Source organism: Ranitomeya imitator, chromosome 5 (assembly GCF_032444005.1).
Source record: "Ranitomeya imitator isolate aRanImi1 chromosome 5, aRanImi1.pri, whole genome shotgun sequence".
Classification (NCBI taxonomy): domain Eukaryota; kingdom Metazoa; phylum Chordata; class Amphibia; order Anura; family Dendrobatidae; genus Ranitomeya; species Ranitomeya imitator.
The window spans coordinates 670,139,726-670,158,802 of record NC_091286.1 but is presented as its reverse complement, the minus strand read 5'-3'; the positions used below and the strand labels follow the sequence as shown (position 1 = coordinate 670,158,802).

Below are 19,077 nucleotides of genomic sequence, written 5' to 3'. Positions count from 1 at the left end.
CTGGCAGAGAAAATTGCGCGGGAGCCCACGCCAATTTTTTCCGCAAGTTAACCCTTTATTTTAAGAGCTAGAACGGCCAAATTTTGCAGATACACACTACTGACATTAGTAGTGTGGAATCTGCAAAAAAAATGGAGAGAAGACATGGTTTACTGTATGTAAACCATGTCTCAAATCATGTCGGGTTTTATGAAGGAGAAAGAAAAAGCCGGTAATTGAATTACCGGCTTTCAAGCTGTATAGCGCTGGAATAAATATTAATATATATACATATATGTGTCTCACTGACATATATATATATATATACCTATTCTATGTGTACACATTTATTATATCTATTGGACTGGAAGCTGTCAGTGTGATTTTACTGTACACCGCACTGAATTACCGGCTTTTCTCTCTAACAGCGCTGCGTATTTCTCGCAAGTCACACTGCTTGTCCGTGTGTAATCCGTATTTTTCACGCTTCCATAGACTTTCATTGGCGTATTTCTTGCGCAGTACGGTGACAAACGCAGCATGCTGCGATTTTGTACGGCCGTAGAAAGCCGTATAATACTGATCAGTAAAATACGGCAAATAGGAGCAGGGGCATAGAGAATAATTGTGCCGTATTTTTTGCGAGTTTTACGGATGTAGATTCTGCGCTCTTACATCCGTAAAACTCGCATGTGTGACGGCGGCCTAAGAGTGACAGCAGGAGCGGCTGATGGGGGAATTCATGAGCCGTCGCCTGTGCTATAAATAAATAAATTAATGAAAAAAAGGCATGGGTTTCCTTGTATTTTCCATAGCCAGCCAGGCAAAACTCACAGCCCGAGGATGCAATTCTCAGCTGTCAGCTTTAGCAAGGTTGGTTATCAAGAATAGAAGGGTCCACACGCTGTTTTTTTTATAAAATACATAATTTTTTTTTTAAATGGCATGGTATGCCCTCCATTTTTGACCATCAGCCTTGCTAAAGCTCAAAGCTGTGGGCTGGTATTCACAGGCTGGTAATGGGCCATGGATATTGACCCTCCCAACCAAAAAATAGCAGTCGTCAACTGCCCAGAAAAGGCACATCTATTAGATTTTCCAATTCTGGTACTTTCAAATTTGTGGAGTTTGTCACCTTTATTGTCAGGTGACATCAAACCCACGGCTTAGTAATGGAGTAGTGTCTATAAGATACCTATCCATTACTAATCCTACAGTTATTTGGTAAATAAAGACACAGCCTTTAAAGTCCTTTAATTGTAAAAATGACACAGACTGCTTTATTAATCTCAATTAAACCATACTTACTGCATTCCACCAAAGCCCTTGATCTCCTGTAATAAAAGTAAAATTAAAAAAATATATATACCTTACCAGTCCGTTGCTCTCTCTCACGTCGTAATCGATGTCTGGGGGAGAATTAGTTTGCAACCTGGATGGTGCCAAGATTCGACCGCCCCGTCTGAAAGCCACTGGTGAATGAACTGCTGGGAACGCAGCGTCAGTGACCGGGGTTGACATCATAGAGGTTACCTCAGGTGATTGGGCTTCGTTCTCCTACATATGGGGTATCTGCATACTCAAGAAAAATTGCACAACATCTTTTGGGGTCCAATTTCTCCTGATACCCTTGGAAAAATAAAAAAAGGAGCAAAAATATAATTTTTGTATAAAAAAATATGATTTTTTATCTTCACGGCTCTACGTTACAAACGTCTGTGAAGCACTTGGGGGTTCAAAGTGCTCACCACACATCTAAATAAGTTCCTTGTGTGATGTAGTTTCCAAAATGGTGTCACTTGTGGGGGGTTTCCACTGTTTAGGCACATCAGGGGCTCTCCAAACGCGACATGGCGTCCAATCTCAATTCCAGGGAATTTTGCATTGAAAAGTCAAACGGCGCTCTTTCCCTTACGAGCTCTGCCATGCGCCCAAACAATAGTATACCTGCACATATGGGGTATCAGCGTACTCAGGACAAATTATACAACAACTTTTGAGGTCCAATTTCTCCTGTTACCCATGGTGAAATAAAAAAAAATTGGATCTGAAGTAAATTTTTTGTGAAAAAAAAGTTAAATGTTCTTTTTTTCTTTAAACAATCCAAAAATTCCTGCAAAGCACCTGAAGAGTTAATACATGCATTTAATGTGGTTTTGTGCACCTTGAGGGGTGCAGTTTTTAGAATGGTGTCACTTTTGGGTATTTTCTATCATATAGACCCCTCAAAGTGACTTCAATTGTAAGATGGTCCCTAAAAAAAAATTGGTGTTGTAAAAATGAGAAATCGCTGTTTAAATTTTAACCTTCATAACATCCTAACAAAAAAAACTTTGGTTCCAAAAATTGTGCTGATGCAAAGTAGACATGCGCAAAATGTTATTTAAGTATTTTATGTGACATATCTCTGTGATTTAAGGGCATGGAAATTCAAAGTTTGAAAATTGCTAAATTTTCCAAATTTTCACCAAATGTCCATTTTTTTTCACAAAAAAAACAAGTCATGTCAAAGAAATTTTGCTACTATCATGACGTACCATATGTCTTGAAAAAGCAATCTCATAATCACCAGGATCCATTGAAGCATTCTAGAGTTATTACCTCATAATGTGACAGTGGTCCGAATTGTAAAAATTGACCCGGGCAATAACATGCAACCACCCTCAGGGGTAAAGGGGTTAATGCATGCCTGAAACACACTGCTTCTCTGTGTAGCATCATTGGAAAGTCTCAAGAACTAAGCCAAGATATCAAGAAGAAAATTGTGGACTTGCACAAGTCTGGCTCATCCTTTAGCACAATTTCAAGATACCTGAAGGTGCCTCGTTCATCTGTACATACAACTACACGCAAGTACAAACAAGATGGGAATGTCCAACCACCACACCACTCAGCTAGGAGATGGTTCTGTGTCCCAGAGATGAAGGTACTTTGGTCTAACATGTGCCTATCATCCCAAGGAGAAAAGCAAAAGATCCTGTGAAGATGATAGCAGAAGCTGGTAAGATTGTGTCAGTATCCACAGTGCAATGATCACTGCATGAATATGGGCTGAAAGGCCAGTCTGCCAGGAAGAGGCCATTACTCCAAAAGAAAATAAAAAAGCCAGACTAATGTTTGCAAATGCACACAAGAACAAAGAACATAATTTTTGAAGACATGTTCAATGGGCTCATGAAACAAAAATTGAACGTTTTGGGCATATTGACCATCGTTACGTTTAGAGGAAATAGGGAGAAGCTTGGAATCCTAAGAACACCATCCCAACTGTGAAACACAGGGGAGGCAGCATCATGTTGTGGGGCTGCAGGATGGACTGGTGCCTTTCACAAAATAGATGGCATCATCAGAAAAGAAGATTATGTGGCAACACTGAAGCAACATCTCAAGACATTAGCCAGGAATAAAGCTTGGGCATACTGCCAAAATGGTAACAAAGTGGCTTAAATATAACAAAGTCATTGTTTTGCTCTATAACATGCATGGTCAATATGGCTGATCACCGAAAATGTGTTTTTTTTATCTATTTTTTCCATTTACAGGTAAAAGAAGTTGTGCCGGAGAGAACATGACAAAAATGGAAATGTTCCTGTTCTTCACAACCTTGCTACAGTACTTCACATTCAAGGCTCCTTCAGGGGTAAACCTAAACCTTTCACCTGCAGTGGGATTTATTAATTCTCCATTACCCTGTGAAATGTGTGCAATCCCTCGCAGAGAAGACATAGTGTGCATCTATAGCCAATTTTCTAATTCCCTTTCAAGTTGAAGACTCTTTCTATAAAATATTAGGGATGAAAGTGAGCAAGTCTAAGAAATACACTTTGCTAATTGTTTAAGTACAATGGAGGCTTAAACGCTGATCCTTACTTCAGTCTTTGCTGCCTTTCATAAGAGGAAAATTCAGTTGCATAGTAGGCAGTCATAATATAATATCAAGTGAACTCTCATGGAGTGTGCACATTTTTTTCTGCATGTAAGGAATTGAAATTAATGTCCTTATGATTATCGGTGCATATATTGTACAACAGTTCAAACAGTGAACACTTTTTATTAACATCGTAAGCCGCAGGTCTGTCTGGACCGTGGTCTGTCTCTATAAGGTTGGCACTAAAAGGATATGACATCAGAAATATGCTAGAAAAATAACCCTCTGCTATAGATGCTTTATTATTATTATTACTATGCTTCATTATCATTATTGCTATCAATCTGACAATCGATCTGCTTCATCCTCAGGCATGTGCTCTGGCTGCATTCCCAATCCCATCACCCAACTTTCCTGATCCCCCTCACCCTGTATCCATCTGCAATTCCTGGTATATCCTCTGGCTGCTATTGCTGTTTTTTTTTGTGTTTGTTTCCTTCTTACATGTTTTCCCACCATAATTCTTTGATGCTAACACACAGTTGGCTTTATCTTTCCATTTGATTCTGACTATTTACTTTTGCATTTTCCTCTCGGACTTCTTATCCTCTCCTGTGTTTGTGATCAGTCTCCCTACTGCTCCTCCCTCCTGATCACACCTGGCCTATTTCATGTGCACTTAGCCTGTTATAAATTCAGAGCCGCAGGTCTTTCTGGACCATGGCCTGTCTCTATAAGGATGGCTCCAAAAGGATGACAGAAGAATTATGCCAGAAATGAGCAAGAATTGATTTAACAGAAGGTATGACTAACCACTGTTAATAAATGTACTAAATTTATTTCCCTTTCCACCACACTTACTCTCGTCATGCTGACATACGCTCCAACAGTTTTTGCTCCATTACTCCTCACTCTCCTTCGCTATCCCCAGTCCCCACCACTATCTATCCAAGTAATAATCCCTCCTTCCCTCCTGCTTCCCCACGTGACCTCTTCCGCTGACTTGCTCATCAACCTCAGACCTCACCTAATAAAACACAAAACAAGCCGGCCACTCTCCTTCTCCCACCTGCTCTGACTCTCTCTGCTTCCCCTCATTGTTGGCAACATATCTCCCAATCCTGAACATCCACATCTCATACTGTACCTCCCATTATTACCTCTTCTATCACTCCAAACCCAATATTAACACTCAAAATCTTGCCCACCTCAAATCCGTGCACTTGACACCCACCACCTGCTCCCTTTCTCTGGATCACTCTGGAATGCCTGCTACGTCTGCAATAAACTCCACATGATTCATGACCTCTTTACCTCTCACAATCTTTTCTTCCTGGGCCTCACCGAAACATGGCTGACACACTGGCACAGCCTCCCTGCTGTGCAATGTTATGGCGGCCTCCACTTCACCCTCACTCTTTGTCCTGGCAACAGACATGGTGGAGGAGTGGGCCTTCTCCTTTCTTCCAACTGTACCTTTAACCCAATTCCACCTCTACCCTCCCTTATCCTCCCTTCTTTTGAAGTCCACTCTGTCCGCATCTAGTCTCCCACCAGCCTCCAAAAGGCCATTATATACCGATCTCCGGGTCCAACCACTGACTTTATTGACCAATTCTCCAACTGGCTCCTTCACTTTCTGTCTGCTGACATTTCCACCATCATCATGGGTGACATCAACATCCCCATTGACACCCACCAGTCAGCAGCCTCCAAATTCATGTCCCTTACTTCATCCTTTGGACTTACTCAGTGGTCCTTCTCAGCCACCCACACAGATGGACACACATTAGACCTGGTCTTCACCCGTTTCTGCTCCCTATCTAACTTCACAACCTCCCCTCTCCCTTTATCTGACCATCATCTACTCACTTTCTCATCACTGTCCTCCACACCTGTCACCCATGTCCAGCAACATGCACACCCCCGCAGAAACCTAGCACATCTAGACCCTCGCACACTCTCTGACTCTATTCAGCCACTGTCATCCATAGCTTCACTCCACGAACCAGACACTGCCACTAGTTTCTACAATGCCACTCTGGCAACAGCCATCAACTCGGTTGCCCCTGTCATGCATAACAGAGTGCAACAAATCAATAGACAACCCTGGCACAATAACATCACCAAAAAGCTTTGGCAAGTATCCAGAATTGGAAGAAAACACATTCACAAGATGATTTCATTGCACTTAAACAAGCAACACTCGCATTCAAATCAGCTCTCACCTCTACTAAACAGGCCTATTTCATATCCCTCATATCTTCTTTATCCTACAACCCCAAACAGTTGTTCAACACCTTTATCTCCCTCCTCCACCAACCACTGCCCCCTCCGACTTCCTTAATCTCTGCTGAAGACTTTGCCACGCACTTCAAAAATAGGATAGACAAAACAAGGCAAGTCTCTGTTGTCCGACCACCACAACCCATTTGTATGCAAGACCAATGCCCTAACCCCATAACTTCCCTCTCCAAAATCACTGAAGGACAGCTTGCCCATCTTCTATCCAAATCACAACTTATCATTTGTGCACTTGACCCCATCTTATACCACCTCCTCTCCGATCTCACCATTAACTAATCCCATCCCTAACCCATCTATACAATCTATCATTAACTTCTGGTACCTTCCCCTTTGCTTTCAAACATGCCACAATCACATCTATTCTCAAAAGCCTTCCTTGACCCGAGCGCTATGTCCAGTTACCGCCCCATATCTTTGCATGCATTAGCTTCCAAACTCCTTGAGCAGAACGTCCAAGCTGAACTTTTCTCTCACTTTGCATCTAACTCTCTCTTCGACAGCCTACAATCTGGATTCCGTCCTTACCATTCCACTGAGACTGTCTCTTTCCCCACAATCCTATAGAATGTAAGCCCGCAAGGGCAGGGTCATCTCCCCTCTGTATCAGTATGTTATTGTTAGTTTTGTTTATTGTAAGTGATATTTGTATTTTGATGTAACCTCTTCTCATGTACAGCACCATGGAAATAATGGTGCTATATTAATAAATATTAATAATAATAATAATAATAATAATAACATCATACATTTTTTGAATATGTGTCAACTAATTGTTCTATTTTTCTAGTTTTGTTAAGGGATGAAAAAAGTCGTGCTTATAACATGTTTAAGCCCAAGAAATCATTCACAGCAACGGGTGTCAGTCTATGGATATAATCCTGTTACTCATATCCTCGCATTATGTTGCTGCGGTACTATATATACAAATATTAGCTCCCATATGAGTCCTTATGGGTACCATATGGGAGCTAATATTTGTATATATAGTACCGCAGCAACATAATGCGAGGATATGAGTAACAGGATTATATCCATAGACTGACATCTGCGGGCAGATACCCTGATCACATGATGAGGTGTCCATTAGTATGATAGTGGGAGCATAGTAAATAGTTAACCTTCCCCTATACAGCTTTATTATTTCTGCCCCTTAGTAATCGTTTAAATAATTCTTGCTATCTTGGTAGGTAGTTCCGGTTCTATGTGCTCATGCCGCATCCTATGTTGTGCGCATGCGCCGATCATATGATGAGGTGTCCATTAGTATGATAGTGGGAGCATAGTAAATAGTTAACCTTCCCCTATACAGCTTTATTATTTCTGCCCCTTAGTAATCGTTTATATATTACTTGCTATTTTGGTAGGTAGTTCCGGTTCTGTGTGCTCATGCCGCATCCTATGTTGTGCGCATGCGCCGCCGGGACCCTGTGGCCATGGCTGCTGCGTCTCCATGCCCTTGGCAACGCCAGGTACACATCCTGTGCGTCCGGTCACGTGACACGGCCGCTCGTGACTTCCGGGTAACTTGGGTGGCGCATGCACCGTTTACACTACAGCTGCGGTCATCGGCGTTTCAATCAATGTGGGTAATATAAAAAAAAAACAGATACCAATAGACAATTACACCCCCTGACGAAGGAGTTTGGCGTCCGAAACGCGCATCGGGGTGCACCATACACTATCTGGCGACCAGTCCATCTAGTCCATATACCCTAAATTAAGTGGCTTTATATGTGAACCATTGCACCTTATTTATGAGAGTCTCTCTCTTTTTTTGCACTTTATGCAGTTGCACTTTCTCTTTGGTTTGCACCTTTATTGTTCGTATCCTTGGATGCACATTGCTGCACTTTATTACGAATTTTTATACACACAAATTTTTAAAGAATTTTTTTCTTTTTTCACTACCCCCCCTTTTTTTCATAATAAGTCCTTACGGGTACTATTACAATTATATAATAGGTCAGCCACATAGGTATGGGCACTAATTGATATTACATACATATATATTAAATGATATTAATTTTTGTTTTTAATAATAAAATATTTTTTATGTATACCATGCAATAAATAAAATATGAATTATTTACATTCGTTGCTGTGAATGATTTCTTGGGCTTAAACATGTTATAAGCACGACTTTTTTCAGCTCTTCTGTAGTGTTGTACTACGTTGTTGACACACTTTGGTGATCCTGGGTATCGTGATTTTGGGTTTTATATATCTACATATTTATTATTTTATTTCTTGTGGTACCTCAGTGTAACTAGTGTGTTTTTACTAATTAGTTTTGTTAAGGGTAATATTTGATAGAACAATATTTGTTTGCCGCATGATTCTAATTCTGCTTTCTCAAGACCATGATTCGAAGGTTCATTCCACCAAATAATGATTGGTCCATTTGTTTTGTAATTGTTTTCACATGTGAGGTTGGGTTTGTGTACGTGTTATAAACCTTGTGTGTTCATTGTAATTTTAGATGCCTATGAGTACGGACATGAAGCTCGAAATGCATCAGGCGTGGAGGGCGATCTTTGCCCCTTGAGACTCTATGATATGTATGTTTTTAACTTTTTACAAACAATGGATTGAATAAAAGATGAAACTTGAATTTTTATGGAAATCACCTGGTGCTGGTTTTTCCTTTTTTGCCTGCATTTACAAGTGGAGTCCAGCCACGTTGAACCTGGCACCCGTGGTCCTGTGATACTCTGGTGAGCTCTGTGGAAATCCTTTTTCCCCTCTCCCATGTTGATTTATGACCAACATATATTGAACTTCTACTTTATTTTATATCTTTCAGAATTTGCTTTGTAACTCACAATACATACTATTTTTACCTTTTAGAAAAAGTGCTAAATGAAATTGAAAATGTTATTGGATCTCAAGTAGAACATAGAAAAGAAATGCCATATACTGATGCTGTCATTCATGAAATTCAAAGATTTGGGGACATCGCACCTGGAAGCCTCCCAGATGCCACAACTACGGACATCACATTCAAGGGTTATAATCTTCCAAAGGTTAGGATACTTCTCTTCTATCATAAGTCTGGACTTTGTGTGTGTGTTTTCCATTGAATAATTTAATAAATTCTGTATATTTATAATATTTTCGTTATATTGTATATTTTTATGGTAAGTTATTACCTTTTGTTTCTCTAGGGCACAACTGTCATTCCATTTCTTCACTCTGCTCTTAGCGATAAAGATTATTTTAAGAAGCCAGAAGAGTTTTATCCTGGGCACTTTCTCAACTCATAAGGAAAATTTAAGAAGAACGAAGCCTTGATTGCCTTCTTATTAGGTAACTCTTTTTATTTCATTCCCTTTTAATTGCATCATACATTTATTTAACATAATGCTAACTGTATAAACTGTACCACAAGATTTGCCTTGGGCTTAGCATAATTTTGTTTGCTGATCCTGTACTGCATTTTAAATTTAAATCTTGATGTTAGTCCTGTGATCACAGCAGCATCAGCGGTTTCAATCAAACAGTCTCTAAAGTATATATGAAGACCAAAACAGGCATATACCTCTGTGCTATGTATAATCCCAGAGACAAAATAAACACAAGAACCCCTGCAAGAAAGTTCTTATACACAGAGGACAAAGAAATGGGCCACAATATTAAACTTTGGAAGAAAAATCTAATAACACTGCTGAAATATATATATATATATATATATATATATATATATATATATATATATATACTAGCTGAAGAGCCCGGCGTTGCCTGGGCATAGTAAATATCTGTGGTTAGTTATAGCACTTCACTTCTCTTATTTTCCCATCACGCCTCTCATTTTCCCAATCACATCTTTAATTTTCCCCCTCACATCTCTCATTTTCTCCCTCACACCTCTCATTTTCTCCCTCACTCCTCTCATTCCCCCCCTAACACTTGTCATTTCGACCTCACATCTGTCATTTTCCGATCACTACACTATTTTCCCTCACTCCTCTCATTTTGCACTCACACCTTTTCATTTTCACCTCACACTTCTCATTTTCATTTATTAGGTTCCTCCTGGCTTTATATATGTACTTCTATTAGAGGATCTTCTAGGGGTTCCAAATACATGGTTACACTCTAGTTATTAGCTGTTGTGGCACTTCTCATTTTCACCTCAGTATATACATGTTTGTCATCTCCATTATATATAGTATACACCTGTATGTCATCTCCTGTATATAGTATATATAGTACAGGTATAGTATATACCTGTATGTCATCTCTCCTGTAAATAGTATATACCTGCTGTGTGTCATCTCCCCTGTATATAGTATATACCTGTATGTCATCTCCTCCTATATATAGTATATACCTGTATGTCATCTCCTCCTATATATAGTATATACCTGTATGTCATCTCCTCCTATATATAGTATATACCTGTATGTCATCTCATTCTATATATAGTATATACCTGTATGTCATCTCCTCCTGTATATAGTATATACCTGTGTGTCATCTCCCCTGTAGTATATATCTGTGTGTCATCTCCTCCTGTATATAGTATATACCTGTATGTCATCTTCTATATATAGCATATACCTGTATGTCATCTCCTCCTGTATATAGTATATACCTGTAGGCAATCTGCTCCTGTATATAGTATATACCTGTGTGTCATCTCCTCCTGTATATAGTATATACCTGTATGTCATCTCCTCCTGTATATAGTATATACCTGTGTGTCATCTCTCCTGTATATAGTATATATCTGTGTGTCATCTCCCCTGTATATAGTATACTAGATTGTGGCCCGATTCTAACGCATCGGGTATTCTAGAATATGCATGTCCCTGTAATATATGGACAATGATGATTCCAGAATTCGCGGCAGACTGTGCCCGTTGCTGATTGGTCGAGGCAACCTTTATGACATCATCGTCGCCATGGCAACCATTATGACATCATCGTCGCTGTGCCCGATGCTGATTTGTCGAGGCCTGGCGGCCTCGACCAATCAGAGACGCAGGATGTCTACGTCCTTTATGACATCATCGTCGCTGTGCCCGTTGCTGATTGGTCGAGGCAACCTTTATGACATCATCGTCGCCATGGCAACCATTATGACATCATCGTCGCTGTGCCCGTTGCTGATTGGTCGAGGCCTGGCGGCCTCGACCAATCAGAGACGCGGGATTTCTACGTCGATGCTGTGCCGGTCTCTGATTGGTCGAGGCCGCCAGGCCTCGACCAATCAGAGAGCCGGGATTTCCAGGACAGACAGACAGACAGACAGACAGACAGACGGAAAAACCCTTAGACAATTATATATATAGATACCTGTGTGATCTCCTGTATTAGACCTCGTTAACACGTTATTTGCTCAGTATTTTTACCTCAGTATTTGTAAGTTAAATTGGCAGCCTGATAAATCCCCAGCCAACAGGAAGCCCTCCCCCTGGCAGTATATATTAGCTCACACATACACATAATAGACAGGTCATGTGACTGACAGCTGCTGTATTTCCTATATGGTACATTTGTTGCTCTTGTAGTTTGTCTGCTTATTAATCAGATTTTTATTTTTGAAGGCTAATACTTGTGTGTGTTTTAGGGCGAGTTTCGTCTGTCAAGTTGTGTGTGTTGAGTTGTGTGTGGCGACATGCATGTAGCAACTTTTGTGAGATGAGTTTTGTGTGGCAACATGCGTGTAGCAACTTTTTGTGTGTCGAGTTGCATGTGACAGGTTAGTGTAGCAAGTTGTGTGCAGCAAGTTTTGCGCATGGCGAGTTTTGCACGTGGTGAGTATTATGTCTGGTGCCTTTTGAGTATGTGCAAGTTTTGTGAGAGGCAACTTTTGCATGTGTTGCAAATTTTGTGCATGTGGCAATTTTTCCGCGTGTGCAAGTTTTGCGTGTGGCGAGTTTTCCATGAGGTGAGTTTTGCACTTGTGGCGAGTTTTGCGTGAGCCTAGTTTTTGCATGTGGCAAGTTTTGCGCGTGGTGAGTTTTGAGCGGTGACTTTTGTGTTTCAACTTTTATGTGGCGAGGTTGGTGTATTTGTGGTGAAATGTGTGCTGAGGGTGGTATATGTGTTCAAGCACGTGGTAGTGTGTGGCGCATTTTGTGTGTGTGTTCATATCCCCATGTGTGGTGAGTATCTCATGTCGGGGCCCCACCTTAGCAACTGATCGGTATATACTCTTTGGCGCCATCGCTCTCATTCTTTAAGTCCCCCTTGTTCACATCTGGCAGCTGTCATTTTGCCTCCAACACTTTTCCTTTCACTTTTCCCCATTATGTAGATAGGGGAAAAATAGTTTGGTGAATTGGAAAGCGTGGGGTTAAAAATTTCACCTCACAACGTAGCCTATGACGCTCTCAGGGTCCAGACATGTGACTGTGCAAAATTTTGTTTCTGTAGCTGCGACGCCTCCAACACTTTTCCTTTCACTTTTTTCCCCATTATGTAGATAGGGGCAAAATTGTTTGGTGAATTGGAAAGCGCGGGGTTAGAATTTCACCTCACAACGTAGCCTATGACTCTCTCGGGGTCCAGACGTGTGACTGTGCAACATTTTGTGGCTGTAGCTGCGACGCCTCCAACACTTTTCCTTTCACCTTTTTCCCCATTATGTAGATAGGGGCAAAATTGTTTGGTGAATTGGAAAGCGCGGGTTAAAATTTCACCTCACAACATAGCCTATGACGCTCTCAGGGTCCAGACGTGTGACTGTGCAAAATTTTGTGGCTGTAGCTGCGACTCCTCCAACACTTTTCATTTCACTTTTTCCCCATTATGTAGATAGGGGCAAAATTGTTTGGTGAATTGGAAAGCGCGGGGTTAAAATTTCACCTCACAACGTAGCCTATGACGCTCTCAGGGTCCAGATGTGTGACTGTGCAAAATTTTGTTTCTGTAGCTGCGACGCCTCCAACACTTTTCCTTTCACTTTTTTCCCCATTATGTAGATAGGGGCAAAATTGTTTGGTGAATTGGAACGCGCGGGGTTAAAATTTCGCCTCACAACGTAGCCTATGATGCTCTCGGGGTCCAGACGTGTGACTGTGCAAAATTTTGTGGCTGTAGCTGTGACGGTGCAGATGCCAATCCCGGACATACACACACATACACATACACACACACACACATACACACATTCAGCTTTATATAGTAGATATATATATATATATATGTATATATATATATATATATATATATATACATATGTATTATGAGCTGTTTTATATATCTTGGGATAGGCACCCAATCAAGCTATAAAATGGATAGGCATCTAGGCCATAGAATACATATGACGTAGAAAAAATATTAGGATGTACTGTTAAAAAATTGGAGTCAACCTGATTCAATCCCCCCTTACACTGTAACATACAGAGAATGCTAGATAAAATATCTCTTACATATATAGAGATGAATAAGGTGCAATAGCAGAGTAGATGATTAACCCACTCGCCCCTTGTGAAGTCCTGCAAGATCCAGGGTCAAAGTCAGAAGAAGAAATATGGAGCTGCAAGTAGAGCGATCAGAGAGCCCAGGCCAGTGATGTCCGCAAATCCCAAGCCTTAAGGTACCTTCACACTGAACAACTTAACAACGATAACGATAGCGATCCATGACATTGCAGCAGCTGCGATCAGGATCATGCTGTGACATCGTTGGTCGGAGCTAGAAGGCCAGCACTTTATTTCGTCGCTGGATCACCCGCTGACATCGCTGAATCGGCGTGTGTGACGCCGATTCAGCGATGTCTTCACTGGTAACCAGGGTAAACATCGGGTTACTAAGCGCAGGGCCGCGCTTAGTAACCCAATATTTACCCTGGTTACTAGAGTTGAGCGACCTTGACCTTTTTAGAGTCGAGCCGGGTTTTGCGAAACCCGACTATGTCCAAAGTCGGGTCAAGTGAAATCGGCCGATTATGACGTAAAGTCGGGATCGACCGAAACACGAAACCCAATGCAAGTCAATGGGGCAGCATAGTCGGCAGTGAGTGGGGGCCAGGAAAACACCTAGAGTGCCCATTTTAATGTCAAAACCATCCATTCTTCTTAATGAAGCTTGTCAAGCGTAATTTACCTTATAATAATTGGAAGGCATTTGAAATTGGGGGTCATTTGGCTAAAGTTGTGGGGGGTAGGGCTGGTTCAAGTAATTAGTGGGCCCAGGAAATCTGGACCACGTCACGGCAGTGGAGCAGGGAGAGGTAAGTATTTCAACTTTGCAAGTGCTGTGAACCTGAGCAAGCAGGGGGGGCCCACTCGTTGGCATTGGCACTGGCACAGGGCCCCTCAAAGTACAGCGGTGTGTTTGCACGGCGGGGGCGCCTCCCACCGGCAGCAACACTTTTGCGTACTATGAGAGGCCCTGTGCCAGTGACGTCGCCAACTAGTATTCCTCCCCCCACCTGATGAAGGAACCTGCACTTTCATCTGCACCTTCCTCTTTGTCCCCGTGTAAGGTGGTATGGTATGCGGGAAGAGCAACCTGACTTTCAGCAGGGTCACAATGTTGTTGTGTAGCGTGCACGGGGAATGTTGCGTTATGGGTCAATGTACCAGCAGACTCATCTATCACTGGCTGGGCAATGGGCACGATGAAGTGGAAACACAGATATAGGCCCAAAGAAGAAAGTGGGCTAAATGCAGTTCAAAATTGGTAACACAGGAATAACCAGGGGGCATTGCAGTGGAGGACAACTGGAATGAGAGGCTGACACAGAGAGTAGGGCCAAATCAGTAAGTAGTCGAAATGCAGTTCAAAATTGGCAACCGTAGTAAACAGGCGGCACAGCTTTGTTCAGTGGAGGAGAACAGCAAGGAGTGGCAGACACCGATAGTAGGCCCCAACCCAACTAGTAGGCCAAATGCAGTTTAACATTAACAACTACTTAACGAGAGGCTGAAAATGGAATTTCAGGACAGGAAACCAGGAGAACAGCAAGGAGCGGCAGACACCGATAGTAGGCCCCAAACCAACTAGTACGCCAAATGCAGTTGTTCCATTTAACCACAATTTAATGAGAGCCTGAAGATAGAAGCTCAGGAAAGGCAACCTGGTGAAAACCTTGGAGTGTAACACAACCTGTCTCTACACCCCATACCAAATTTGTAGGCCTAATGCAGCGTAGTTTCCACCAACTACTAAACGAGAGCCGGAAGATCGAAGCTCATGAAAGGCAACCCGGGGAACACCTTGGAGTGTAACACAACCTCTCTCTACACCACGAAAGGGCTGATTCTTAGGAAGGAAGGCTGTTGTAAATAAGCATTGCGCGTCCGAGGGTGATTATATTCTTATTCGGTATCTACTCACCCTCGGACGCGCCATGCTTCTTGATTTGTAATTAATGTTTATTTGCAATGTGCTTTTGACTTACTCAATTATTTTTTTAATTATTGATTTTATTAAATTAATAGTTTAACATCTTATTGGAAATAATTTAAAGGAGACGCGACAGGACAACACTCGGTGGATGCCATATCTGTGTTAACAACTCCAAAAAACTTTCAGTTAACTTCTTGCAGGAGAAAGAAATTGTAGCTGTTGGACCTTTGTAGTACAGTTCCAGATATTTGTTGTGTGTTTGTTTTGATTGTTAAAATGTCTGCATTTGAGATCTCAACACGATCTTATTTTTTATAATCAAATTAATTTTTTAAATATTTTATTAGGTTGGTTCAAGGGGTACACGGGCCGCAGTAGACAGGTCAGTGGAGGCCTAGTGGAAGGAGGGACCGCAGATGCGCCACTGTTTCACCCATACACAATTAGTAGGCCTAATGCAGCGTAGTTTCCAACAGCTACTAAACGAGAGCCGGAAGATCGAAGCTCAGGAAAGGCAACCTGGGGAACACCTTGGAGTGTAACACAACCTCTCTCTACACCACGGAAGGGCTGATTCTTAGGAAGGAAGGCTGTTGTAAATAAGCATTGCGCGTCCGAGGGTGATTATATTCTTATTCGGTATCTACTCACCCTCGGACGCGCCATGCTTCTTGATTTGTAATTAATGTTTATTTGCAATGTGCTTTTGACTTACTCAATTATTTTTTTAATTATTGATTTTATTAAATTAATAGTTTAACATCTTATTGGAAATAATTTAAAGGAGACGCGACAGGACAACACTCGGTGGATGCCATATCTGTGTTAACAACTCCAAAAAACTTTCAGTTAACTTCTTGCAGGAGAAAGAAATTGTAGCTGTTGGACCTTTGTAGTACAGTTCCAGATATTTGTTGTGTGTTTGTTTTGATTGTTAAAATGTCTGCATTTGAGATCTCAACACGATCTTATTTTTTATAATCAAATTAATTTTTTTTATATTTAATGATGTTGGTTCAAGGGGTACACGGGCAGCAATAGACCGGTCAGTGGAGGCCTAGTGGAAGGAGTGACGGCAGACAGGCATCAAAGGCCTAACATTGGGCTGGCTGTAGGCAAGTTAAAATTGGTTCCAGGGGAACACGGCCATCAGTGGCCTGGTCAGTGTAGTTGTAGTTGAAAGAACGGGACGCAGACAGGCTTCGAAGGCCTAACATAACAAACTTGGGCTGGCTGTAGGCACTTTTAAATTGGTTCCAGGGGTACACGGGCAGCAGTGGTCTGGTCAGTGGAAGTCTAGTGGAAGGAGTGACCGCAGACAGGCTTCGAAGGCCTAACATAACAAACTTGGGCTGGCTGTAGGCACTTTTAAATTGGTTCCAGGGGTACATGGGCAGCAGTGTATGGTCAGTGGAAGTCTAGTGGAAGGAGTGACCGCAGACAGGCTTCCAAGGCCTAACATAACAAACTTCGGCTGGCTGTAGGCACTTTTAAATTGGTTCCAGGGGTACACGGGCAGCAGTGGTCTGGTCTGTGGAAGTCTAGTGGAAGGAGTGACCGCAGACAGGCTTCGAAGGCCTAACATAACAAACTTGGGCTGGCTGTAGGCACTTTTAAATTGGTTCCAGGGGTACACGGGCAGCAGTGGTCTGGTCAGTGGAAGTCTAGTGGAAGGAGTGACCGCAGACAGGCTTCGAAGGCCTAACATAACAAACTTGGGCTGGCTGTAGGCACTTTTAAATTGGTTCCAGGGGTACATGGGCAGCAGTGTATGGTCAGTGGAAGTCTAGTGGAAGGAGTGACCGCAGACAGGCTTCCAAGGCCTAACATAACAAACTTGGGCTGGCTGTAGGCACTTTTAAATTGGTTCCAGGGGTACACGGGCAGCAGTGGTCTGGTCTGTGGAAGTCTAGTGGAAGGAGTGACCGCAGACAGGCTTCGAAGGCCTAACATAACAAACTTGGGCTGGCTGTAGGCACTTTTAAATTGGTTCCAGGGGTACACGGGCAGCAGTGGTCTTGTCTGTGGAAGTCTAGTGGAAGGAGTGACCGCAGACAGGCTTCGAAGGCCTAACATAAACTTGGGCTGGCTGTAGGCACTTTTAAATTGGTTCCAGGGGTACACGGGCAGCAGTGGTCTGGTCTGTGGAAGTCTAGTGGAAGGAGTGACCGCAGACAGGCTTCGAAGGCCTAACATAACAAACTTGGGCTGGCTGTAGGCACTTTTAAATTGGTTCCAGGGGTACACGGGCAGCAGTGGTCTGGTCAGTGGAAGTCTAGTGGAAGGAGTGACCGCAGACAGGCTTCGAAGGCCTAACATAACAAACTTGGGCTGGCTGTAGGCACTTTTAAATTGGTTCCAGGGGTACACGGGCAGCAGTGGTCTGGTCAGTGGAAGTCTAGTGGAAGGAGTGACCGCAGACAGGCTTCCAAGGCCTAACATAACAAACTTGGGCTGGCTGTAGGCACTTTTAAATTGGTTCCAGGGGTACACGGGCAGCAGTGGTCTGGTCTGTGGAAGTCTAGTGGAAGGAGTGACCGCAGACAGGCTTCGAAGGCCTAACATAACAAACTTGGGCTGGCTGTAGGCACTTTTAAATTGGTTCCAGGGGTACACGGGCAGCAGTGGTCTGGTCAGTGGAAGTCTAGTGGAAGGAGTGACCGCAGACAGGCTTCGAAGGCCTAACATAACAAACTTGGGCTGGCTGTAGGCACTTTTAAATTGGTTGCAGGGGTACACGGGCAGCAGTGGTCTGGTCAGTGGAAGTCTAGTGGAAGGAGTGACCGCAGACAGGCTTCGAAGGCCTAACATAACAAACTTGGGCTGGCTGTAGGCACTTTTAAATTGGTTCCAGGGGTACATGGGCAGCAGTGTATGGTCAGTGGAAGTCTAGTGGAAGGAGTGACCGCAGACAGGCTTCCAAGGCCTAACATAACAAACTTGGGCTGGCTGTAGGCACTTTTAAATTGGTTCCAGGGGTACACGGGCAGCAGTGGTCTGGTCTGTGGAAGTCTAGTGGAAGGAGTGACCGCAGACAGGCTTCGAAGGCCTAACATAACAAACTTGGGCTGGCTGTAGGCACTTTTAAATTGGTTCCAGGGGTACACGGGCAGCAGTGGTCTGGTCAGTGGAAGTCTAGTGGAAGGAGTGACCGCAGACAGGCTTCGAAGGCCTAACATAACAAACTTGGGCTGGCTGTAGGCACTTTTAAATTGGTTCCAGGGGTACACGGGCAGCAGTGGTCTGGTCTGTGGAAGTCTAGTGGAAGGAGTGACCGCAGACAGGCTTCGAAGGCCTAACATAACAAACTTGGGCTGGCTGTAGGCACTTTTAAATTGGTTGCAGGGGTACACGGGCAGCAGTGGTCTGGTCAGTGGAAGTCTAGTGGAAGGAGTGACCGCAGACAGGCTTCGAAGGCCTAACATAACAAACTTGGGCTGGCTGTAGGCACTTTTAAATTGGTTCCAGGGGTACATGGGCAGCAGTGTATGGTCAGTGGAAGTCTAGTGGAAGGAGTGACCGCAGACAGGCTTCCAAGGCCTAACATAACAAACTTGGGCTGGCTGTAGGCACTTTTAAATTGGTTCCAGGGGTACACGGGCAGCAGTGGTCTGGTC

At 42.9% G+C, this 19,077-nt stretch overlaps 1 protein-coding gene across 5 annotated transcripts in view; it reads left to right on the top strand.

Annotated features, from left to right (window-relative positions):
• The window catches only part of LOC138638743 (cytochrome P450 2C23-like), a 761,024-nt gene that overhangs the window by 216,565 nt on the left and 525,382 nt on the right, over nucleotides 1-19,077 (top strand). For 2 of the 5 annotated variants that reach the window (XM_069728291.1, XM_069728290.1), the window contains 4 exons: nucleotides 3,522-3,619; nucleotides 8,634-8,868; nucleotides 9,002-9,177; nucleotides 9,319-9,460. The exons of 1 other annotated variant lie outside the window; for it this stretch is intronic. The gene's annotated coding sequence lies outside the window, so the exon portion shown is untranslated. Of the gene's footprint in view, nucleotides 1-3,521; nucleotides 3,620-4,130; nucleotides 4,650-8,633; nucleotides 8,869-9,001; nucleotides 9,178-9,318; nucleotides 9,461-19,077 lie in introns of those variants that run through there. 2 more of the 5 variants (XM_069728293.1, XM_069728292.1) reach the window with 2 other exon arrangements.